This window comes from Chionomys nivalis, chromosome 26 (genome assembly GCF_950005125.1).
Source record: "Chionomys nivalis chromosome 26, mChiNiv1.1, whole genome shotgun sequence".
Taxonomy (NCBI): domain Eukaryota; kingdom Metazoa; phylum Chordata; class Mammalia; order Rodentia; family Cricetidae; genus Chionomys; species Chionomys nivalis.
This window is the reverse complement of record NC_080111.1, coordinates 36,156,486-36,182,950: the sequence shown is the minus strand read 5'-3', so window position 1 is coordinate 36,182,950 and position 26,465 is coordinate 36,156,486. Positions and strand designations below refer to the sequence as shown.

General features: G+C 37.8%; 1 pseudogene; it reads right to left on the bottom strand.

Moving 5' to 3' along the window:
- Positions 1-39: 39 nt before the first annotated feature.
- Positions 40-24,245, bottom strand: LOC130866873 (zinc finger protein 120-like; annotated as a pseudogene).
- Between the last annotated feature and the right edge of the window lie 2,220 nt (positions 24,246-26,465).

Below are 26,465 nucleotides of genomic sequence, written 5' to 3'. Positions count from 1 at the left end.
GTGGTAAGAGCTATGCACAACACAGTGATCTTCAAAGGCCTAAGAGAACATACAAAAGAGAAAAACCCCATGGATGTATTCATTGTGGTAAAGCTTTTGCATATCGCAGTAATCTTCAAAGCCTTAAAAGAATAAAAAAGAGTATAAATGTAATCAGTGTGATAAAGCCTTTTCATGTCTTATTCATCTTCAATTGCATAAATGTACACATACAGGAGAAAAACCATAGCTAGAATGTATGTGGTAAATCCTTTGTCACAATAATTTCAAAATACATTAAATAAACCATCTAGGAAGGAAATATAAATGTAATAAATTTAGTGTTCGAAAACATGACAAAAATCATACTGCAGTGAAACTTTATAAATAAACTTTTTTTGTGTAATCAATCTGATAAAGCGTTTCCAAATTACAATAGCCTTTGTGTACCTGAAGAACAACCTGAGGACTTATTCTAAATTATTTTTTAAGATTATAAACAAATACACTTACAGTCAGATGACTACCAGCATTCATTTTGTAGAAAAAATTTGATAGTGTCAATAATCTGTTCAATATTTGCACAATATGATACCTTTTTTTGCACAAGCAAACTAATAGACAAAACATAATTCACTTTGTCCCTGAATCTAGAGGTAGTTATAGAGACAACATCACCCTGAAGATAGAGCCAAAAAGTTAAAAACAGCCAGTGAAGGAAGCACACTTTGGCTCTCAAACCAGAGCCAAAAAAACACACTCTATCCTTGTCCAACTGAGCTCAAAACCAACCAGTATCTGAGCACAAAATCCTGCCAATGTCTCAGCTTGTTCAACTCAGGGGTTGAAATCTGACCAATTCCCATTTTCAAGATCTCCTTGGAAGAAATCTGGTTTTAAGAAGCCCTCTGTGTGCCATATGCTCATTCAGTTGGCAGATGTCCTTTTCCGCCCTGGCAGAGGCAGTCACTCTCTTCACCCTCAAATAAATCTCTTGATTGAGATTTCTGTGAAGACCTTCTTTCACTGGAATGAATCAGAAACTCCCAAGTGGAGTTGAATTGAGACATAATTGATACTACTACTTGGAAAGTCATTTAACCCTGAGGAGCACAGCAGCAATGAACACCTCTTTTGAGGCACTTCATTAGGGAAATGGAGCAGATCAGTAACAGATATTTCTGCTGGGAAACTCTCTTAGAAGAATGGAGTGGATCCCAGCTGTGATGGCTCTCTCTCAGAGAGGACCATCATTGCCTCATCTAGTGTGGTGCCCTTCTCTTCACAACTGCAGGTTTTCCTGACTTCAGGCAGTAAGGGTACTTTTCCCTTCAGAACTGTAACTCTTGGGCTATGAATTTGAATGATAATGAAACCCTATTAGATTTTATACTTCTCTTCAATTGCAAGGGATAAGTAATTCAGGTATAAATATTTAAGGATATGTACAAACTCCTTTTTGGTTGTGATATCATTTCTATTTCAAATTATAAATGCATTTAATTTGGCCCTTGGTTCTAGAAGATAAAAGGATCACCATGAAAGTTCAATGACAAAAATTGTCAGACATGGCACCTGAAGTAGGAGCTTAAGAACTCACATCCTAATCTCCCTCATGAAGCAGAGAGTGGGAACTAGAACTGGTGTATGGATGTAAATTCTCATAGCCTACTCTCAGTGACATATTCCTTTCTGCAGGACAGCATGCCCTAAATCTTCCTAAATGATACCACCAACTTAGAAGGACTAATTTCTCTTACTTTAGCCTTAAATTTGCTTTCTCTTTCATGAACCAATTTATAAAGAAAAACTCTGTAAGTGAGTTGTCAGATGCCTTGACTCCTATTTTACAGTAATGAATGTTTTCAGGAGAAAAATGTTCATGAGTGAAAATTGTTTGATTCAAAGTTTTTTAAATTGTTTTTATGTGGTGTGTGTGTGTGCATGTGTGTGTGTGTGTGTAAATATTTGGATTGATATTCTGTATCCTTAGAAAATTAAGACTTTGGATCATTTTCTATCAAGAATTACAACAAGCTGTTAAAAGTCTGACCTTAGTCTTGGGAATGAACATTTCTTAGTCACCTTGCCATGACTCTAGTGCTATAAATGTTTTAAATTTTATTTAGAACACTTTTAAATCTGCAATAAGAACAAACTTCTAAAGAAGAAATTCTTATTCATAAAAAATTTTGTTAATGGTGTTAAACATCACAGATTTCTTTAGCTTCAAGAAAAATTATTTTTCATCATAGCATTGAAGGAAGTAAATTACATACCATGTTCACTCAAGACTGATGAGGGGATCATTGTATTGTGGTTTCTATTTTAAAATATTTGAGGAGGTCACTAAACTGTGCTATATGCATGGCAAATCCATTTAGTGAAGTTTATTTTGTAGACCTTATATTACTTCTATGAATGATGCTCCATTTTAATCTTATTTTATTATTTTTTTCTCTGACTCAATGATAAGTCCTTTAGAAACACATATTTCAACTGGACTTACAGGTGAGTCACTATAATTACAGCACAGTGGAGTGTGGGTGGTCCTGATCTTGTAAGGCCAGCTTCTTCCCCATAATAAATTCATGGCATCCATGGCAATGAGGAAGTATCTTGTCTCAAAAATTCTAAAAGAAAAGTCTATCTCAATAATGTAACTTTTGCTAATAAAATCTGGCTGGACTCAGATTGATTTCAACCAACTTTTTAGTATCTTTGTTCACATAAAAAGCTGTGATAACAATAACATAAGCATTATAGATAGTCCATTCACATTCAATCCATTGAATCATTTGACAACCATCTAGAGGGCATTTATGTCCTTCAAGTGCTAAGAGACAGAAGGAAGAGTGGCATACCTTTACCTTACACATTATAATGACATATGTGGGAACTGGAGAGTTGTCTCAAAGTGCTGCACCTCTTGGGTACCCAAGTTTGGTTTATAGCCCCACATCCCAGGTACCAGTGGTGATCAAAAGATGGTGTCTAATCCTCTTTGTCTGGAGGTACAGACTGCTGTGGGTACGTAATATCAATGTTAGGCCCTGTGGATGAGTATCCAGTGTTCTAAGTGCTGAGTCTTCAGCCTCATGAGGATGTCATTAATAATAGTGAGATGGAAAAGGCTGACATAATAAGTTTATCTTTTCCTCAGCCTTCATGACCCGGAAGAAGTAAAGATTGACAGCACCAGAATCTAACTTAGACTTTGTTCTTTTAGAATTTCTGATTATTATACATGATAAGAAAAGACAGTTTTGCTCTGTAAATCTCCATCTGCCTAAGTGGTTAGATGTGCCTTCTGTCTTTTGTTGTTGTTGTTGTTGTTGTTAGTTTTTTAAGGCAGGATTTCTCTGTAGCTCTAGATCCTGTCCTGAAACTAGCTCTTGTAGACCAAGCTGGCCTCAAAGTCACAGAGATCCACCTGCCTCTGCTTCCCGAGTGCTGGGATTAAAGGCATGTGCAACCACTGCCTAGGTTCTCCTGTTCCTTTTTATTTTTATTTTTTTATTTTTTATTTTATTTTATTTTTATTTTATTTATTTATTTATTTTTTTGTTTTTCGAGACAGGGTTTCTCTGTGGTTTTGGAGCCTGTCCTGGAACTAGCTCTTGTAGACCAGGCTGGTCTCGAACTCACAGAGATCCGCCTGCCTCTGCCTCCCAAGTGTTGGGATTAAAGGCGTGCGCCACCACCGCCCGGCTTCCTGTTCCTTTTTAAATTGTTTGCAGTATAAACTTGGCCTGAAAACAAAAGTGACTTAAAAATGCCATTTTATGGGGCATGCAAATTTTTTTCTAGTCTGGCTCCTCTTTTTCAAATTAACCACTCCAGATGCATGTAGTTTTTACAGAGATTTTGATTCTTAAACATTTAATTTTGTGGAATAATATATCCAGAGGAAGGCATATTAATTCTAGGACATCAGTATCTCCAGTTTGTAGAATAATGTTTCTGAATCAAACGTTCTTATTTTGGATCAAGTACCTTTGTTCCCACTCCATTGTTCTCCAGGGAAATGACCTTGTTCTCATGATTAAATCAACTAAACTTTTAGATTAAACAACTCATTCACAACTCAGTCATAATATTACAAATTTGAGTCATGGAATCAACTTTACATTTTAGTAATAGAAAAGGATTTGTGTGTGGATCATGGTTTTTGCCTTTATACCACAATAGGTGGAATAGTTTACTGTCTATAGGGGAAACACTGTAGGTAAACAGTTGTGGAGTCACCATTATGAAATAATACATGATTGTAGATGGATATGTGATTTTATCTTTTCCCAACATGTATTGATCCATGTCATGTAAATGAAGTCAGACCAGATTTCTGTATACAATGTGGGAAGGTTAATTGAAGCAGTTAATATGGAATTTCTAAAAAGGTGCTCTCATATACAGATATGTTCAATCATGCTGTCATGTTACATCTATGAACTATAACTGCATGTCACGTGACAGGTCTCAGCAGTTAACATTACACATAAGCACAGGGTGAAGTAATATCTTATTACTGCCATTCCCTCAGTGTGGGAATTATTTTAACTTTTGGAAAGTCAATATAGCTATGTTTTTTTTCAATTATATTTTTTAAAAAATCAATTATGACTTATAATTTTTAAATTTGAATTTCTTTACATTTATCCTTGCTCTAATCTCTTATTTTTTTCTGTTACCCATTGTTTCCAGGTCATTAAGTATTTCTTTCCTATTTTCTCAAATTACGTTGATTATTTATTTCTGTTTAGAGCAATGCCTCCTCTAGAGTAAGCTTGTCTTACACTATGCAGTTGAGAATTCTGTTGAACTCATAATCTTTCTGCTGCTCAGCACTGGAAAGAAGGTCCTTCAACTGCTTCAACACTGTGCCTTATCTGGTCAGTTAGAAAGAAATGTAGACCAGTAAATGAGTGCCCTCCTGTGTAAGAATTGAGTTCTAAAGTCATCTTTAAACCATTGCAGTCCCAGCACAAAAAGTGATAAACAGAAAAGAGCACAAAAATGTCCATCTTTTGAAAGTAGTACACTTTAAAAATAAGTAAAGATGATTGATTGAAGCATGATCCTAATTAGTATTGTTTTTTTGAAACGCATTCATGAGATGTTTATTAAGATAAAACATTTAGGGAAAAAAACAATACAATATATACATCATTACTGAAAACTGTATACCATCATACAAAAAAGGACTTTCTTTTGGGAAATCAGTTTCTAATTTATGGCAAGTTTTACTTTCAGAAATAAACCCACAGAACAACACATTCTAGTTCACCCTTAAAGACTGGCATGCTGAGCAAGGAATGTTCTTATTCTTTGTAGGAGTTCCTTCTTTTACACTGTCAGGTACCATGGCTCTGCATTTTGGAGTGATTTCAGCCACCAAGTCATCAACAGTAACGTGTTCTAGTCCTTTTTCTTTAATTACCTCTTTACAGTGTGCCTTCAACTGATCCTTCCAGCCGCACTCGATTAATTTAGTTCGCAGCAACTCTTTTTCTTTCTTTCTTTTTTTATTTTTTATTCTTTTTTAATTAAAATTTCCACCTGCTCCCCGTTTCCCATTTCCCTCCCCTCCTCCCAAATATTGCCCCCTCCCTCCAGTCCCCTCCCCCTATCCCCACTCCTGCTCTCCCCCCCCACACCATTCCCCCTCCCTCTCGATGCTGAAGAGCACTCCAAATTCTCTGCCCTGCGGGAAGATGAAAGTCTTCTATCTATGTCCAGGAAGGTGAACATCTAAACAGGCTAAGCACCCACAAAGCCAGTTCATGTATTAGGATCAAAACCTAGTGCCATTGTCCTTGGCTTCTCATCAGCCTTCATTGTCCGCCATGCTCAGAAAGTCCAGTTTCCACCCATGCTTATTCAGTCCCAGACCAGCTGGCCTTGGTGGGCTCCCAATAAATCAGTTCCACTGTCACAGTGGGTGGGTGCATCCCTCGTGGTCCTGGTTTCCTTGCTCATGTTCTCCCTCCTTCTGCTCCTCATTTGGACCTTAAGAGCTCAGACCGTTGCTCCAAATTGAGAGTCTGTCTCTACCTCGATCCATCGCCAGATGAAGGTTCTAAGGTGATATGCAAGATATTCATCAGTATAGGATGGAGGAATGGATGAAGAAAGTGTGGAATATATACATATTAGAGTACTACTCAGCGGTAAAAAACAATGACTTCTCGAATTTTGCGTGCAAATGGATGGAAATAGAAAATACGATCCTGAGTGAGGTAACCCAGACCCAAAAAGAAGATCATGGGATGTACTCACTCATAATTGGTTTCTAGCCATGGATAGGGGCCACTGAGTCTATAATTTGTGATCCTAAAGAAGCTAAACAAGAGGGTAAACCCAAGGAAAAACATATAGATATCCTCCCAGCTATGAGAAATAGACATGACTGATGGGTAAAAAATTGGAATCTTGGGGGTGGGGTGGGATGGGGATGAGGGGTGATGGGGAGAGAAAAGTGTGAAGGAGAGGATGAGGGGAACTGGGGGAATTGGGGTGATTGGGGATAAAGGAAGGTTGGATAGGGGAGCAGGGAAACTCATACCTTAGGTAAGGGAGCCACCTAAGGGGTGGCAAGAGACTTGAACTTGGAATGGCTACCAGATGCCCAGGGCAATGTCCCCAGTTAGTTCATTGGGGCACCTGAGGATAGGGAACCTGAAATAAACCTATCCTATAATCATACTGATGAATATCTTGCATATCGCCATAGAACCTTCATCTAGCGATGGATGGAGATAGAGCCATAGACCCACACTGGAGCACCGGTCTGAGCTCCCAAGGTTATAATGAGGAGCAGAAGGAGAGAGAACATGAACAAGGAAGTCAGGACCATGAGGGGTGCACCCAACCACTGAGACAGTGGGGCCGATCTATTGGGAGCTCACCAAGGTCAGCTGGACTGCTACTGAAAAAAAACATGGGATAAAACCGGACTCTCGGAATGTGGCGGACAATGAGAGCTGACGAGAGGCCAAGGAGAATGGCACAGGAACTTTCAACTGGCGATAGATCGAGAGAGAGACAGAGACCCAAATTGGAGCAACGGTCTGAGCTCTTAAGGTCCAAATGAGGAGCAAAAGGAGGGAGAACATGAGCAAGGAAATCAGGACCACGAGGCGTGCACCCACCCACTGTGACAGTGGAACTGATCTATTGGGAGCTCTTCAAGGCCAGCTGGACTGGGACTGAATAAGCATGGGTTGAAACTGGACTCTCTGAACATGGCGGACAAGGAAGGCTGATGAGAAGCCAAGGACAATGGCACTAGGTTTCGATCCTAATACATGAACTGGCTTTGTGGGAGCTTAGCCTATTTTGATGCTCACCTTCCTGGGCCTGGATGGAAGTGGGAGGACCTTGGTCTTCCTGTAGGGCAGGGAATTTGGACTGCTCTTCAGTATCGAGAGGGAGGGGGAATGGACTGGGGGGAGGAGAAGAGGAGTGGGGATGGGGGAGGGGAGTGGGGGGAGGGGGCAATGTGTGGGAGGAGGGGAGGGAAATGGGAAACGGGGAGCAGTTGGAAATTTTAATTAAAAAAGAATTAAAAAAAAACATGTTAAAAAAAATAAAGAAAAGATTCTGCACTCAATATTATGTAAATGAGAAAATGAAAAGTGAATATAATGCACGTTCCAGAATTTAACAATGAATCTTAATGTGACATGAGATTGTGTAATATCATGGGAAATAGACTCTGATAGCAGGATGTAGGGATTTCCCACAGATATCAACTAAAATTAAATGACGTCATGTTGCATTGTTATAGTTGATGTAAAATTACACATATTTAGTGTGTGTATTTTGGTGAATTTGGACATAAACCCCCATGGGCTAGCACCATTACCATAGAAAACACAGTGACTTGTAATGCCTGGACATTCTCTTTATATTCCTGTTTTTATGTGTCTTCATAGTATACAGAGTACTCATAAAATGACATAAATTACTGTAGATCACAGCAATCTCCTCAGCATATTATGCATATTATTAAAATTAGAATGAAGAAGTATAGGATTCTCATGTTTATGGCAGGTATTTTCTTGGTGGCTTAAATGTACAAATGACCTAAATGTTCGCATATAGAGGAACAGTGCTGTGCCTCATGAGGCCACGGTGCTAAGACAAAATGAATGATAACAACAATGGTCAACAAGCTCATGCACTCATAAAGTACTGTCACAGTCAGTATTGGGTTCATCATAAAACAAAATGTAATTACAGCTTAGGCTATGTCAACCCACCTATTTCTTCCATCTGTTTTTAATCAACTAGTGCAGCCTCATAAATCTGATGGAATTGAGAGCTTCAGCAATGAAAAATGAGGGCAGAAAAAAATGAATCTAGCTGAGGAAATCACTTTTAAATGTTTTTTTTAAATGTTCATTTAGTTGGTATATGGAGAACAAAAGTATCAAGAATTTTGTAGAAACGTTTGTTATGAAGATGAGCTGCAAATGTGCTATTATAATGTAAAAATGCAGGAAATTGCTTTATTTTGTTAGAGAAATTTTTGCCAATGATTTATACTACAGAAGAAGTAAAAACAAAGTTAAGAAACAGACCACCAGTTTTGTTTGAATTTAATTAATGACAATAATTATAGTTTGACAAAAATACGCTAATCTTATACAATTGAGTCTTTGTTTTCTTTTGTTGAAATAACCCACTTTAGACAGTAATTAATATATTAACATACCAGTTAATATATGATTAAGATATAATTTGCAGAGCAATACATAATACCATTGCACATGCTTCTATATTATTTAAATAATTACTCAAATAGTATTTCTTCTAAAGGGAAGCAAGAGTATTCTTTTGAAATTAAATGAACAGTGACCTCTATAATATTCCACAATTCAAATGAGTAGAAGAGAACACAAGAAAATGGCCTTGGGTTTGTTTCCTACATGATTTAACCTTCACATTGCTGAATTTGTACAAAGATATTACATTTGGCAGTGGTGCATGTTTAAGAAACAAATAAGTTTCAGCTGATTGCTTTTAAATCATCTGCAGTACTCCAAAGGAAACTTTCTTATGCAGTCATTTCAAACTATCAACTGATTTACAAGCCTTTGGGAGTTCTTGCTGTCTTCAATCCCTTGCCTCAATTTAATGAATGTCTTTTTCTGCACAAGTATGCTTTATGTCACATTGTGAAGACTAGTGAGATCATTTCTTTCATGTGCACATATTCTTGGATATATGCACATATTTTCATGTGCCACACTACGCTGTGGGTGGTTTATAATTGGCTAGTCTGAACAGCCACATTGTTTTCATTTATTGGTGGCACCACCTTGTGGTGTCAGTAAAGAAATCACTTTTGTAGGCTGATACATCAAAAATTTCTTTTATCCTTACTTTTATTTATATACTATATTTAACCATCATGCATTTAACTAACTCATCATTTTGAACTATCAATAAATTGGACACAAAATTAGATGTGCAAGAAATACTATTCCACAGTAGAAGTCAGACTATCTTTGGTCCCAGAACTTTGTAGTAAATTTCAAGAGGTTATACTGAAAGTAACCAAGTAGATCAGTGTACTGACTAAGAAAATACATTTCTGGACAAGATTTGAAGGTAATTCCCCATAATGGTGCTCAGAAACTATTCAAGAGGCAGCCATATTGAACAAAAGACCAGAGAGGGGCAGAAGCCACCTGTAAATTAATGGCCTTCAAACTAGAGAGAGTCTGTCTTAGAGAATCAAATCAGGCTCCACACATTCTTTCAATTACAGAAATACAGGGAGAGTGGCCAGCAGGCGGAAGCCTGGGCCTTCAGGTGGAGAAAGAAGACACACAATCAGCAAACTTAGGATCTCTTAAAAGAGCTACTTTATCTGTCACCAATGCTGTGACAGGAAGCCCTCTGTTAAAGGAGACAAGCCTCTGGTCACTGCTATCAAACACAGCCCACCAAAAAAGGCAGTTACAAAGATGCTGTGTTTGACTATGATTTTTGGGTGTTTAGAATCTTTTCCCAAGTTCTTTCAGATTTTATGTGAAAATTTTGCCTATGCCTTGAAGCGTCATTTTTTATCTATTTTTATTGAGCTCTACATTTTTCTCTGCTTCCCTCCCCTTCGACTCTCTCCCAAGATCCCCATGTTCCCAATTTACTCAGGAGAACTTGTCTTTTTCTACTTCCCATATAGATTAGATTTGTGTATATTTCTCTTAGTGTCATTGTTGTTGAGGCTCTCTGGGATTATGATTTGTAGACTGGGTTTCTTTGGTTTATGCTTAAAAACCACTTATGAGTGAGTGCATGTGAATTTTATTTCTGGGTCTAGGTTACCTCACTCAACATGATGTTTTCTAGTTCCACCCATTTGCCTGGAAAATTCAAGACGTTATTTTCTGCTATGTAGTACTCCATTGTATAAATGTACCACATTTTCCCTATCCATTTTTGGTCGAGGGACATTTAGGTTGTTTCGAGTTTCTGCAAACAATGTTGCTATAAACATACTTGAGCACATGTCAATTTGGCACTATTGAACATCCTTTAATAAATACCCAAAAGTGGTATTACTGGGTCTTGTGGAAGGTTGTTTCCTAATTTTCTGAGAAATTATTACACTGACATCCAAAGGGGCAGTCCAAATTTGCGTTCCCACCAGCAATGCATAATTGTTCCCTTTTCCCCACAACCTCTCCAACATAAGTTGTCATCAGTGTTTTTGATCTTTCTTCCAGGTGTAAAAAGGAATCTCAGAGTTGTTTTTATTTGTATTTCTCTGACGATTAAGGATTTTGAGCATTTTCTTCAGTGTCTTTCAGCCATTTTAGTTTCCTCTGTTGAGAGTTCTATGTTTAAGCCTGTACTCCATTTTTATTGGATTATTTGCTTTTGTGATGACTGATTTCTTGAGTTCTTTGTATATGTTGGAGATCAGACCTCTGTCTGATGTGGGGTTGGTGAAGATCTTTTATCATTCTGTAGGCTGTTGTTTTGTCAATGTTGACCATGTCCTTTGCTTTACAGAAGCATTTTAGTCTCAGATCTTATTTAGTAATTTTTCAGGGCTTATGCTACTGGGGTTATATTTAGGAAGTGTTCTCCTGTGCCAATACATTCAAGTGTACTTCCCACTTTCTCTTCTGTAAGGTTCATTATGGCTGGCTTTATGTTGATGGTTTTGATCCATTATTACTTGAGTTTTCTGCATGGCAATAGAAACAGATCAATTTTCATTCTTCTTTCTACATGTTGATATCCATTTATGCCAGTATCATTTATTAATAATGCTTTCTTTTTTCCATTTGATTTTTTCCTTCTTTGTCAAAAATCAGGAGTTTGTAGATGTGTTGCTTAATATCCAGGTCTTCTATTCAGTTCCATTGGTCCTCCTGTCTGTTCTTATGCCAATACCAGCCTATTTTCAGTACTGTAGTTCTGTAGCAAAGTTTGAAGTCAGGGATTGTGATCAAAATCCTTAGTCATCAGAGAAATGCAAATCAAAACAACTCTGGGATTCCATCTTACACCTCTAAGAATAGCCAAGATCAAAAACACTGATGACAATTTATGCTAGAGAGATGTGGGGTAAAGGAAATCCTCCTACATTGCTGATGAAAATGCAAGTTTGTATAGCCCCTTTGGATGTCAATGTGGCAATTTATCAGAAAATTAGGAAACAACCTTCTTCAAGACCCAGTACTACCACATTGGGGTATATATCCAAAGGATGCTCAATTGTGCCACAAGGACATGTGCTCAACTATGTTCATAACATCATTTGTAATATCCAGAACCTGGAAACAACCCAAATTCCCCTTGACTGAGGAATGGATAAGGAAAATATGGTACATTTATACAATGGAGTACTACACAGCAGGAAAAAATAATGACACACGCATTTTGAGTGAGATAACTGAGAAACAGAAAGACAATCATCACATATACTCACTCATAAGTATTTTTTAAATATAAAGCAGAGAAATAATGAAGACAGAGCTGCAGAGAGGGCAGAGTAGTTCAGAGTTCTTGCTGGTCTAAAATGGAGGTGGGCATATTTTCCAGTACTTACATGGGGATCACAACTTTCCATTGTTCCATAATCAGGAGTTCTGAGATCATTTGATCACTTTGATAACCAGGTACCCATGTGGTGAATATCCATCCACACATATATAATAGTCATATTGATTTTTAAAAAATCAAATCAAGTATTACAAGATGAAAGAAGTTCATGTACCTGCAATTCCATGACTCACTCAGAATGTTCAGACAGTATTAATGTCATGACTACATGGCATCCTGGGAATCAGAGTGATACTCTCTGTCAATTTTAAAATTCAAGATATGTGGGAAGCTGAGCACACCAGCATGTGCTTCACATGTAAAAAGCCTACATTCCAGGGTCATCATCCAACAATATGAAAACAAAGTCATGAATGAAGTCTCCATCCCTTTACTTTCAGGAATTTAGAGCCACACAGCAAGGTTTACTCAGACAAGCAAACAAAAAATTAAAATAGCAGGTTGCCAAACTCCTAAGCACTTAATAACAACTGTTTCTTCTATATCTTATGTGATTTGAAGATCAAGCCTATAATGATGGCAAAGCATTTCAGTATAAGTAGGACGTTGGCTGATTAATGTCAAGCACAAAACAGTAAATATAAATGTCAGGAAATTAGTTGAGGGTATTGAGACTCCTCACATACAATGAGGAATTTCATTTAGACAGGCTTCTCCTACTAAAGACTCACAGGAAATTGAAAGAACGGCACCATGGAAGAAACTTGTACAAATGCATTATCTTTTCTGGGAGGCTCTTCATTCAATCAAGTAGATTCTGTCACTATTGGTTCATGATCAACAATAGAAATTTTGCATTTCATCATTTCAAGGATAGACATTTAATGATTCTCATCTGCAATGGCCCCTGCACTGTCCAAATGTCTAATGTCTCTTCTGGCACTCAAGACCATCTGTTGAGCCGGGCGGTGGTGGTGCACACCTTTAATCCCAGTACTCGGGAGGCAGAGACAGGCGGATCTTTGTGAGTTTCAGACCAGCCTGGTCTACAAGAGCTAGTTCCAGGACAGGCTCCATAGCTACAGAGAAACCCTGTCTCAAAAAAACAAAAAACAAACAAACAAACAAACAAAAGAACATCTTTTGACAGCAACATCTTGTAAAACCTGAAAACATACAATGGCAAAAAATATCATTACTATTCAAAAAGGGCAAAATGGAAACACTGTGAGGGACAAATGGACTAATGCAAAATGGAAGCAGACCAGGACAAGCAACAAATCCTGTAGCTCTCTCTCAGATGTATGGGCTTCAGTTTCAAATGGTTTAAATGGACCCGTTCTTGCAACTTCTCATACATTTCTCTCTTTGGTAACTTCGACTCACTATAAGCAGCTAGATCTCAATGGAAGTAGTGTCATAACTTAGTTATCTTAACATCTTTGGGCTCAAAATGCAGCCCAGGCTGTTGTGGAATGATATTTTAAAATGTGTTATTTTGTTTATGCTGTGGAACATTTGTTTTAATGATGCAAAGAAGTGCTGCACTATTTTTATGCTGCATTGGTTTAGCTCTGTGAAGTTGTGATACTTTGCCTAACTAAAATACCTGGTTGGTCTAAAAAAATGTGTGACCAATCACATGGCAAGAAAGGATAGGAAGGGCTGGCAGGCAAAGAGAATAAATAGGATGAAAAATCTGGGAGGATAAAAAAAGAAGAAGCAACAAAAGGAGAGAACAACGGGAGCCATTAATCTAGTTAGTTACAGAGCAAGCCATGGAATAAGAAATAGAGGAATACAGAATAAAGATAAAGCCAGAGGGAAAAGGTAGAAATAATAATTGAAAATCAAGCTGTCTTGAAACAAGCCAAAGCAACCTAAGGTCAGGCATTTATAAGAAAAAAATAAGCCTCCATGTGTGAAATTTAATTGAGAACTGGGTGGCAGTGTCTAAAAGAACACAAGAATAAAAGAAACAACCAACAACACCAGACTTCAATCCTCACAGCTTCATTCAATAAACTCCCACTCAGTCCTCACTGGGCTTCTGACTCTGCCAAACACAAATGCCTGCAACAATGATAAACTGTAACTATAAACTAAAAATCCATGATCTTAAATTTTGATTCTTTCTTTTTTCCAAGACCAACACATTATTGGTGATGCTGCGAAGTTGTTTTTTTTATAAATGCAAAGGATACTAACATGCTTGGACCACAGGTGCAGAATGTTTTGAATGAAGTAGTTTCCTAAGACTATGAATCACTTGGCTCATGCCTTCCCTAAATTGAAGGTTTATGTGGATAGTCTTACCCTTAGAGTAACTTGATAAGCTTCCACTCCAGAGCAATAGCTTTCTCTGTAATTATGATAAACTCTTTCAAAATTCCAGCCTATATTAACACATAAATGCCCTTTGAAACTGCCTTTTTATTTTCATTCATTTTTGTCCTACTAGTTTTCTTTCCACTGTGCACCTAAACGAGTCATCAGTGATAACCACTGAACAGCTTCAATATTCCATTTAAGACATTAGCCCATTACCTTTTAATTTGGCATTGCTACATTTCCAAGGCATAGGCAGAATAAAAAAAATTTAGAGCTAAAATATCACAAAGAGCTGGGCGGTAGGGAAAAACACCTTTAATCCCAGCACTCGGAGGCAGAGTTTGAGGCCTGCCTGGTCTGCAAGGGCTGGTTCCAGGAGAGGTAGGACTGTTACACAGGGAATCCCTGTCTTGGAAAAACAAAAACAACAACAAAAAAATCAGACAAAAGAACTCAGGCTTAACTTTTTTATTGAGTTTATTTTAAAATCTTATGATCTCAGTACCCACTTTTTGCCATTACATTTACATTTTCCTGGTCCTAGAAGAACAGTGTTTTTGACTCTCTTGTACTTTCTTTTTAAATTCCTCTCTTTCATTTCTTCCTTTGGTGTGTAGGTATGGAAAAATTTCAAATACAGAAAAATAACTTGAGATAAATCTACAATAAATAGCTGTAGTGGTTAGATTCCAGTGACTATGACAAAGATACCCATGAGAACAACTCAAGGACAGAAAGAAATCAGAGGCTCAGTAGGTCCAGTCAAAGATTATGCTAATGCAGAAACACAACTCCACTGTGGAGGGCTATTTTGAACTTTATAGAATCTCTGTGCAGGGGTGACTTGAGGTGGCACTCTTGCTGATATACTTGGCAGGCCAAGTAAGGAGAAAGCATACCGCCTCTATCAGTAGATTTCCCTGCCAATAGTCAGTCCTTGAGTACACAGAAGTGCACTGTAGTTCACTCACTATGATTAGGTTGTGGTTTGTCTCCTGATGAAGTGTGTTTATATATTATATTACAGCTAAAGTTATTTCCATAACAGCAGTCTTCTTTAGATTAACTAGGACACAAAACTCTTGAAATAAATTGTAACAAAGTTGGTAGTTTCTGTAACTATTTCAAGTATTATGAGAACCTAGCTTGGATTGTGATTTGAGTATTATTAGAGTGCGCTGGCTTTGCAATAAAGTATGCAGTTGTATCTTCTACCCTGCATCCCTTGTGTTCTGATTTCTGTGGTACTACCCAGGGTCATCCATAACTGAGGTAGTTGGGAAAGAGACCCCAACAATTGGAGCCTGAAACAGGGACCCTGATAGAATTTCAGGAGTGATGGATAATAAGAAAAGTAATTACCAGGTAATGGGACAAGGTAACTTTTCTCTGCTTCTGTCTATGACTAAGCATTTGCTGGAAACTCATGGCACCCATGTATCTATATGAGACGTAGAGATGTGTCTTGAAACTATCAAGGAATATAATCCTTAGTTTCCCTCAGATGATAATTTAATGGATATGGAAAATTGGGATTAGGTTCAGATAAATGTGGTGAGGAGGCTGCTAACTCAATGACAGGAATGACCTTGTGGTCAGATACTGACTGACCATCTGTGCTGTGCTTTCTTCTGCTTTTGTATTTAAGGAAGTTCTGAAAGAAATCCTTGGCTGTTTGGCTGCTTCAGTGTGACTGGAAACAACTCCCGATTCTATCCTGTCTTCTGTTTCTTCTGACTTTTCTTTGGCCTCAAGGATCCCCTATCCAGGAACCCTAGCTGACCTTGTAGGAGCAGCTTCTACAGGTGACATCCAGTTGTGCAGCTTTCTGGGGAGGGGTGTCTTCATAGGGACACCGCAAATTCCAATGGTGCTGTGAGGTGCATTAAGGATATCCTGAGAGTATCAGCAGTTGCACAGTGTAAATATAAAAAAGAGGTTAGCAGCACAGCATGAAAAGAAGTAACTCAAGTATAACTGTAAAATAAGTCATAGTAGAATAAGAAGTAACTTGTATATAATTTTTAAAAAGGAAAATAGCAAACAGGTGTTTCTACATTACTTATAGATATTTTTAAAGGTCAGGGGTACTAAGGAAGGACAACAATAATTGCTTCAGTTTTTGAAATGTATAAAAGATGTGTGCTCCTGGTTTCCTACAGAATGAAGTATAAATCTAGAGCTTTAAAAAGGTGTGTGTGAATGAATGAGTGCATGTTTTCTAGGTCTGTGTTTTGACTGTTACTACATTGCTGTTTTGTGTGATTATCTTCCTAGAAATGTTAAGTGGTACCAGTACCTGCTTGTCTGTCATAACTGTACATTTTTTTTCTATTTACCCTTTTTATCCTGAAATTGTTGAGACAGGCAGCCTCTCCCTTTAGCCTCCTGTGAATTTTTATTGGATCAGTATGAGAACTTTGTGTCCAAAAAGGAAAGCTTCTCAAAGAGAGGCAAGACACTGATCACCTTCCTTTGTTGTTCTCTGGCCCAGAGCCTTCCAGCAGCTCCTACAGAGGGCAGGGGTGCATGTGCATGCTCATGTGGGCAGAGATCCTACAGAGAGACATGGTCATGTAAATGGGGCAGCAGCAAAGAATTGTCTGCTTGCAGTTAAAGAGCTGCAGGGATGTGAAACAAAAAAATTTTTGATTGTGGCCAGAGAAGTTAAAAGTGATCCATCACATCTGGGATGAGCTCAATTCTCATAAGGGTTTCCAAACAGAAGTAACAATTGTATGTCGGCACAACTTGAGGAGGTTTTGAAGCATTCCAGTAAAAGAATGTCCTCACACAAATGCCCATGTGAGCATGCACATGCATTGCTGCCCTCTTTATTTGAGATGGAAGAAATCAGGAGTATAAATACCCCTGCCAGTGTGGAATGGGGAAGCTGCATACTGAATTGGCATATGGTTCATATAGGGCTCCTTAGGACCAGGGCCATCAAAGGAGATTTTGAAGGAGGGAATTTGTTAGATTTTAATCCTCAATCCTGAGAAAGATCAGAGATGGGCTGGATTTCATACTGAAGGATTGGTTACTTTTGTGCTCACTTGGAGAAGGGTAGAATGTGGGGCTTTGTTATTTGGTTGTGTTTTGAGAGTGTGTTTCTTTCTCTGGCACTTTTTAATATTTGGGCTGTTTTCAGGGAGATGCTGTTTCTTTAGTTATAGATTCAGAGAAAAAGTGCTTTCCTTTTTGGCTCTGCTTTCATGTCCAAGGTGTGTTTCTTTGACTAGCCCTTTCTCCTACTCCTAAGGCTCCAAAAAAGGTTTTGCCCATTAGTTTGCTGATTCAAACAAACTAAGAAGAGATATCACAGTGCTTGAAGAGATTTTTACACTATTCATGTTTTTCTACAAAATAACTGATGTTGATTAACTGATTGTGTGTATGTTGGCTTAAGATCTTTAAAAAATAAGTTATAATAAGCCCTCAGTTTCTTCACAGGTCCAAATGATTAGGGTAATATTCATAAGCTTTATCAGATTGATTACACAAATAAGTCTTACTCCTGTATGAAGTACAAAACATTAAAACACTAAATTCACTGATAGAGTTTTATTATAGTAGGATTTTTCTCGTGGTTTTGAAGAATACATACATTAAATTCATAGAGTTTCTCTGCAGGATGAGTTATTTTATATACTTGCAGATGATTGTATCAAAGAATTTACCACAGATTCCATTGACAGTTATCTCTCCAGTCTGTATTCTTTTATGCATTTGAAGATGAGTAAGATGTAAAAAGTCTTTCTTACACTGATATACATTCATAAAGTTTCCCTACATTGTGTGATCTTTTATTACCTTGAAGAGTACAGTGGTCTTCAAAGACCTAACCACACTGATTACATTCATAGGGGTTCTCTCTACTCTGTGATCCTTTGTACATTTGAAGATGACTGTGTTTTGTAAAGGCCTTACCAAAATGATTATGATCATAGGGTTTCTCAGTAGAATGTGTTCTTTATGCAATTTAAGAAGACTGTGACTTGCAATGGCCTTACAACATTGACTACATTCATAGTGATTCTATCCAGAATGTGTTCTATGTAATTGAAGACTACTGTGACGTGCAAAGGCCTTTTAACACTAAAAACATTCATAGAGATTCTTTCTCTCCAGTATGTTTTCTTCTATGCAACTGAAGACTATTTTGATATGCAAAGGCCTTTTCTCACTGATTACATTCATAGGGTTTCTCTCCAGTATGTGTTCTTTTATGCACATGAAGATGACTGTGACGTGCAAAGGCCTTACCACACAGATTACATTCAAAAGGTTTCTCTCCAGTATGTGTTCTTTTATGGAGTTTAAGATTACTTTGAGCTGCAAAGGCTTTTCCACACTGATTACATTCACAGGGTTTCTCTCCAGTATGTGTTCTTTTATGCACTTTAAGATTACTATGATATGCAAAGGCCTTACAACACTGATTACATTCATAGGGTTTCTCTCAAGTATGTTTTCTTTTATGCAGTTGAAGACTATTTTGATATGCAAAGGCCTTTCCACATTGATTGCATTCATAGGGTTTCTCTCCAGTATGTGTTCTTTTATGCACTTGAAGATGACTGTGACGTGCAAAGGCCTTACCACACTGATTACATTCATAGGGTTTTTCTCCAGAATGTGTTCTTTTATGCCTTTGAAGATCGCTGTGACATGCAAAGGCTTTACAACACTGATTACATTCATAGGGTTTGTCTCCAGTATGTATTCTTTTATGTGTTTGAAGACTACTCTGAGCTGCAAAGGCCTTACCACACAGATTACATTCATAAGGTTTCTCTCCAGTATGTGTTCTTTTATGCACTTGAAGATGACTGTGACGTGCAAATGCCTTACCACACTGATTACATTCATAAGGTTTCTCTCCAGTATGTGTACTTTTATGCTTTTGAAGACTACTCTGAGTTGCAAAGGCCTTACTGCACAGATTACATTCATAGGGCTTCTGTCCAGTATGTGTTTTCTTATGCAATTGAAGATGAGTGAGTCGTGAAAAGGCCTTACCACATTGATTACATTCATATAGTTTCTTTCCAGTATGTGTTCTTTTATGCCTTTGAAGAGCTGCAAATATGTTACCACACCAATAGCATTCATAGGGTTTCTCTCCAGTATGTATTATTTTATGCTTTTGAAGTTCAGTTTGACATGCATAGTCCTTACCACACTGATCGCATTCATAGGGTTTCTCTCCAGTATGTGTTCTTTGATGACTTTGATGAGTTTCATAAAGAACAAAGTCTTTATCACCTTGACTATATTCATAGGGTTTATTTCCAGTGTGTTTTCTTTTAAGCACTTGAATATAACTCTGATAAGCAAAGGCTTTACCACACTGCTTAATTTTAGACCGTTTTTCTCCAGTACATGTTTTTTCATTCCTTAGAAAGAGGGTGTCATCAGAAAAGGCTTTAACACATTGAGTATACACTGAAAGTTTCTTCTCATCATTTTGGTTTCTTTCAGTCCTGCAAGGATAATTGGCACATTTAAAAGCTTTACCACATTCAATATACTGTTCAAACTTTTATCTGTATGAATTTATTTTGTAACTTGTTCTGATTCTAAATAGGAATTAGTTATTAAGGTTTCATAACTCTGTTTAAAATCATGTTTGCTTTTTAATTAGGGAACAGTTTGCATCTAGGAAAATAAGTATAATGATAAATTCCTTTTTTTCATGGTTTACTATTTCACATTTACAAAAATATTTTTATGTGATATTATTCACATTTTTGAAGACAACTGAAACACTGAAAGCTTTACCAACTTCACTGCATTCATAAATTTTACTATACTGTGAATCATATTTCATTTGCTAAGTGAACTAGGACATTCAGAAGTATTTGGACAGACTTAGAATTCATGGGGCATTTTTGTAATGTGTTTTTTTATTTATTATTAATTTATTATGTATACAATATTCTATCTGACATGTATGCCTGCAGGCCAGAAGAGGGCACCAGACCTCATTACAGATGGTTGTGAGCCACCATGAGGTTGCTGGGAATTGAACTCCGGACCTTTGGAAGAGCAGGAAATGCTCTTAACCACTGAGCTATCTCTCCAGCCCTGTAATGTTTTTATATTAATAATGATTGTAGAAAACCATCAGTATTTCTTTGTCTTTTTTTTCTTAGTATTTATTTATTTATTATGTATACAATATTCTGTTTGTGTGTATGACTGCATGCCAGAAGAGGGCACCAGACCTCATTACAGATGGTTGTGAGCCACCATGTGGTTGCTGGGAATTGAACTCAGGACCTTTGGAAGAGCAGGCAGTGCTCTTAACCACTGAGCCATCTCTCGAGGCCCGAAAACCATCAGTATTTTATACTTGAATCAAATTCAACAAGTATACTCTATATGAGAACTATTGCCTATCTTCTTTTTGTTCTTAAGAAGAGGTATGTTAAATCTTTCCATGTCTCTATGCTCATAAGCTTATATCAAGGGTAGTGTATGATACACATAGGAAAGGAAGAATAATTCATACACATGATATTGAGGTATATGGATTTGTGAGGATTTAATAACCATCTATGCACTTAAAGCTGTGCTTATTTGAATTGCTGATTTTATTTGAAAGTTCTAGGAGAAAGTGTCATCTCATCAGAGGCACATTGTTATCAACTTGCACATGAAAATTACCTTGCATGTCTTCTAGAACATTGCCAATGTTCTTCAGTGTTATGGTTTTCCCCAGTGTATCCTAAAATACAGGGCCAGAATATGTGTTATATCATTGAACAGTGTGCAACATTTAGCTTATTATCTTAAGTGCACCTAAGAACTATGACTGCTGTATTCACCTCATTCTTCTTTCTAAATCAAATTGCAGTACAACATCCTTAACCATGGAAAAGTTCTTTCCATATTTTAAAACATGAAGGAAATTCATTTTACCTATAGAAATGAGGTTCTTGTAGGTCTCCAGCATTACATCTTTATAGAGATTCTTCTGGGAAGGATTCAGCAAATTCCACTCTTCCCGGGTGAAGTTGATGTGCACATCATCATAGGCCACTGCCTTCTAAAATACACCACACATGTGTAAAATGGAAAGCACCACAGTGACAAAGATGGAAATGCATACTTCTTTCAAGGTGTAGACAGATGATTCTGTTGTTCCTTACTCTTATGCCATGACATAGATGGTCACTTTAGAGGGAAATTGAAAAGTAGAGTCAACTCTGTCATAAGAGCAAGGTCTATTGAGAGGAAGAGACAACAAAAAAGATCAACACTATATAGTATGCATGAGAAAATTGAATGAAGAGTTACAGACCCCCCAAAAATGTAATATGGACACCCTAGGTGTATTGTTGTATTGTGCCTTTAAACACAACACTCAGAAAACAGAGGTGGGTATATTTGTCACTGAGTTGAATGCCAGTCAAGTCTATGCTATCAATCAGGTCCAGGACAGATGGAAGTACACATTAAGACATGGTCTCCATTGTCAAAATCAGTGAAACAAACAAATGGGATAGAAAAAACTGAAAGGCTTTTACTGAAGTTCTTCTAAATAATTTTCCATTCACTCCAGTTCTGTATTCATTTTCCAGATATCTGAAGTGTCATAATTTATACTGTAAGTCTAATAACATTTTGTAGAAAGGAACTTCATGTGTAAAGCAGTTAAAATGCACAGATGAAAACACAAGAAATATACATGTTGGTCATGAATAATCAACAAAGGGCTGGAGAGAAGGTAGAGTAATTCAGAGTTCTTGCTGGTCTTGAATGGAGCTGGGTCCATTTTCCTGTACTTACATGGGGATCACAACTTTCCATTGTTCTATGATCAGGAATTCTGAGATATTTAGATCACCTTAATGACCAGGTACCCAGGTAATGAATATCCATGCAGACATATAAAATAGTCATATCAATTTAAAAAAATCAAATCAAGCATAACAAACCAGAATAAGTTCAAGCACCTGCAATTAACTGACTCAGAATGTTCAGGCAATACTAATGTCATAAATACATGTTATCCTGGGAATCAGAATGATACCCTCTTTCAAATTTTAAAATTCAAGATATATGTGAAGCTCAGCACAGCAGCATATACTTGACATATAAAAATTCTATATTCCTGGGATATCACACAATAATATAAAAATGTATAGAGCCAGAAATGATGCCCTCCTTTACTTTTAGGAATTTGGAGCCACACAGTAAGGGCTACTTAGACAAGCAAACAAAGCAATTAAAATAGCATGTTGCCAAACTCCTTAATAGCAACTGTTTCTGCTATATCTCATTTTTACCTATAGAATATAGGTAAGATATAGAATGTAGAGATCAAACCTATAATGATGGCAAAAAAATTTCAGTAGAAGTAGGAAGTTGGCTGATTAATGTCAACCACAAAACAGTAGATACAAGTGTTCATGGTATTGAGACTCATTATGTATAATGAGGAATATCATCTAGACAGGCTTCTCCTACTAAAGAATCATAGGAAAGTGAAAGAAAATCACCAAGGAGAGAAACTTGTTCAAATACATGATCTTTTCTGGGAGGTTGTTTATTCAATCAAGTTCATTTTGACCCCAGCCACTACTGGTTCATGGTCAACAAAGAAAAAATTGCATTTTGTCATTTCAAGGACAGACATTTAATGATCCTCATCTGCAATGGTCCCTACACTGTCCAAATGTGTAATGCCATCTGGCAGTCAAGATAATCTGTTCATAGCAACATCTTATAAAACCTGAAAACACGTTACCTCCTTCTAACATCAATGGTACAAAATCCTATTAACATTCGAAAAGAGAAAAATAAAGACACAGTAAGGGAAGATTGAACCAAGGCAAGACTGAAGCAGGGCAGGACAAACATCAAATCCTGTAGCTCTCTTGTCAGACATATGGGCTTCAGTTCAAAATGACTTAAATAGCCTTATCCTTGCAAGTTCTCATGCATTTCTCTCTTTGGTAACTTCCCATCACTATAAGTGGCTAGGCCTCCATGGAAGTTGTGTTATACCTTAGGTATTTTAACATCTTTGGGCTCAAAATGGAAACCACTGTGCTGTGAAATCACATTTCTAAATGTGTTATATTTTTTTATGCTGTGGAACATTCGTTTTAATGATGCAAAGACTTGCTGCATTGGTTTAGCTCTGTGAAGCTGTGATAGTTTGACTATCTAAAATAACTGGTTGTTCTAAAACATATTTGAATGACCTATCACATGACAAGAAAGAACAGGCAGGGCTGCCAGGAAAAGAGAATCAATGGGAGGGAAAATCTGGGAGGAAAAAAGAAAGAAGAGGCAACAGAAGGAGAAAACAACAGGAGCCTTTAATCCAGCTACACAGCCATGGAGTAAGAAATAAAGAGAGGAATACAGAATAAAGATAAAGGCTGGGGGGAAATTGTAGAGAGATCAATTAAGTTAAAAACAACCTGCCTTGAAACAAGTCAAAGTCAAGCATTTATAAGAAAAAAATAAGCCTACATGTGTGAAATTTAATTGACAACTGGTGGCAGGCCCTAAAGGAACAAGAGAGGAAAAGAAACAACACCACACCCAGCTTCAGTCCTCACAGTTTCATGCAATGAACTCTCACTGTCTCCTCATTGGGCTTCTGACTCTGCCAAACACAGATGCCTGCAATAATGGTAAACTGTAACCATGGGCTAAAAAGCCATGATCTTAATTTTTGATTCTTTCATGTTCCCAAGATCAACACATTACTGGTGATGCTAAGAAGTAGGGTTTTATTGCAAAGAACACTAATGAGCTTGGACCACAGGTGTAGAAGGTTTTGAATAAAGTAGCTTCCTATGACTATGAATCAATTTGCTCAACCATCACTAAATTGAAGGTTTCTGTATATGAAGTCTTACCCTTAGGGCACTGTCAGGAGCCATTTCAGGCTTCTCCTTTCTCACATCTCACAGGACCTTGAAGGAAAAATCTTGAGACAAGAAAACTTAAAGTTAGCCAAAACATTACGTGCTGACCGTGGGGACTCAAGCTCTGGAAAGCACCACAGAGTGTCTTCTTTGTTTGCTGCTTATCACTAACAGCAAGTGCTCTAGCCACTGACCTTGCAACTGCCCTGCTTAGCTACTAAACTGCCCCACTTAGTTGCCTAGCTATGGAGCCCCTCCTTCCCCCTTTCCTCAATTGCCCCTTACCCTAGCTCCTTTCTGAGAAGTATATAAAACATCAAACTTGCTTAAATAAACGGGATTCCTTGACTAGGAATACTGCTTGGTGTCCGTTTCTCTCCCCCCCCCATGTCTTTCAGATAGTGCCTCTTCAAGACCCTGGATTAACTTAGGACCTGCTGGGCGGGTCAGGGCACCTTGATAAGCTTCCACTGCACAGCAATGGCTTTTCTGTAATAATAATAAACTCTTTGAAAATTCCTGCCTGTATTAACACATAAATGTCCTTTGAAGCTACACATTTATTTTCATTTATTTCTGCCCTACTTGGGTATTTTTACTGCACACCTAAATAAGTCATCAGTGATAACCATTGAACAGCTTCAATATTCTTTTAAAGACATTAGCCTATTACATTTTAATTTGGTATTACTAAATTTCTGGAGCATAGGCAAAATAAGAAAAAATTTGGAGCTAAAATAATACACTAAAGTCTGGATGGTGGTGACACACATTTTAAGCCCAGCACTGGGGAGGCAGAGGCAGGTGAATCCCTCTGAGTTTGAGGCCAGCCTGGTCTACAAGAGTTAGTTCCAGGACAGGTAGGACTGTCACACTGGGAAACCCTGTCTAGGAAAACCAAAAAAAGAAAAGAAAAAAAATCAGACATAAACCTCAGGCTTGGTTTTTTTTTTTCCTTTTTGTTCTTTGAGAAAGGGTTCCTCTGTAGCTTTGGAGCCTGTCCTGGAACTAGCTCTTGTAGACCAGGCTGTTCTCGAACTCACAGAGATCCACCTGCCTATGCCTCCCAAGTCCTGGGATTGAAGGTGTATGCCACCACTTCCCAGCGTGCTTGGGTTTTTTTAAATCAAGTTTATTTTCAACTGAAATCCTATGATCTCAATACCCATTTTCTGCAATTACATATTCATTTTCATTGTCTTACAAGAACAGTTAATTATGTTCATGTTTCTATTTCTTGATATCTGTCTCAGTGAGTAGGCCAACCCCTCTTGATCTTGACTTCGTTGCTTGTCTCTTCCCTCCTGCCTTTCCACTGGACCTTGGGAGCTCAGTCAATTCCTCTGATGTGTGTCTCTGTCTCTATCTCCATCTGTCACTGGATCAAGATTCTATGGTGATATTCAAGATAATCATCAGCGTGATACTGGGGCAAGGACAGTTCAGGTACCCTCTCCCCTGCTGTTCAAGGCCCTAGCTGGGGACATCCCTGTGGATACCTGGGATCTTGTTTAGAGCCAAGTCTCTTGCCAACCCTAAAATGGATGCCTTAATGTAGCTATCTTCTTCCCTGCTCCTATATCTGCCCTTCCGCCATCTCTACCCTCTACCTCCCCCAAGCTCTTGCCAGTCCTTCTCTTCTCCCTTCCCTCTTCCCCTCTTCCCTTTCCCCCAACCTCACCCCCATGCCTGTCCCCTCCCCCATGCTCACAACTTTTGCCCTGCAATCTTGTTTGCTTCCAATTTCCAGTAGGATCTATAAATGTTTTTCATTGGGTTCACCTTGTTATTTGGCTTCTCTAGGCTTGTGAACTATAGGCTTAATGACTGTGGTTTATGGCTAGAGTCCACAAATGAGTGAGTACATACCATAATCATCTATTTGGGTCTGGGTTATCTCACTAAGGATAGTGTTTTCTATTTCCATCCATTTGCAAGCAAAATTCAAAATGTCCTTTTTTTACCGCTGAGTAGTACTCTAATGCATATATATTCCACACTTTCTGTTCTAATGGGAGCACACCAAGTCTAGCTGGACCAATTCCAAATGAGCATGTGATCAAACTGGACTCTTTGATTGTGGCTGACAATGGGGGCTGACTGAGAAGCCATTGAAAAAGGCACTGGGACTTCTTTTTACCACATGTTCTGGCTTTCTGGGACCCTAGTCTACATGAACGCACAGGTTCCTAGGCCTGGATGTAGGGGGAATGACCTTGTACTTCCCAAAGGGCA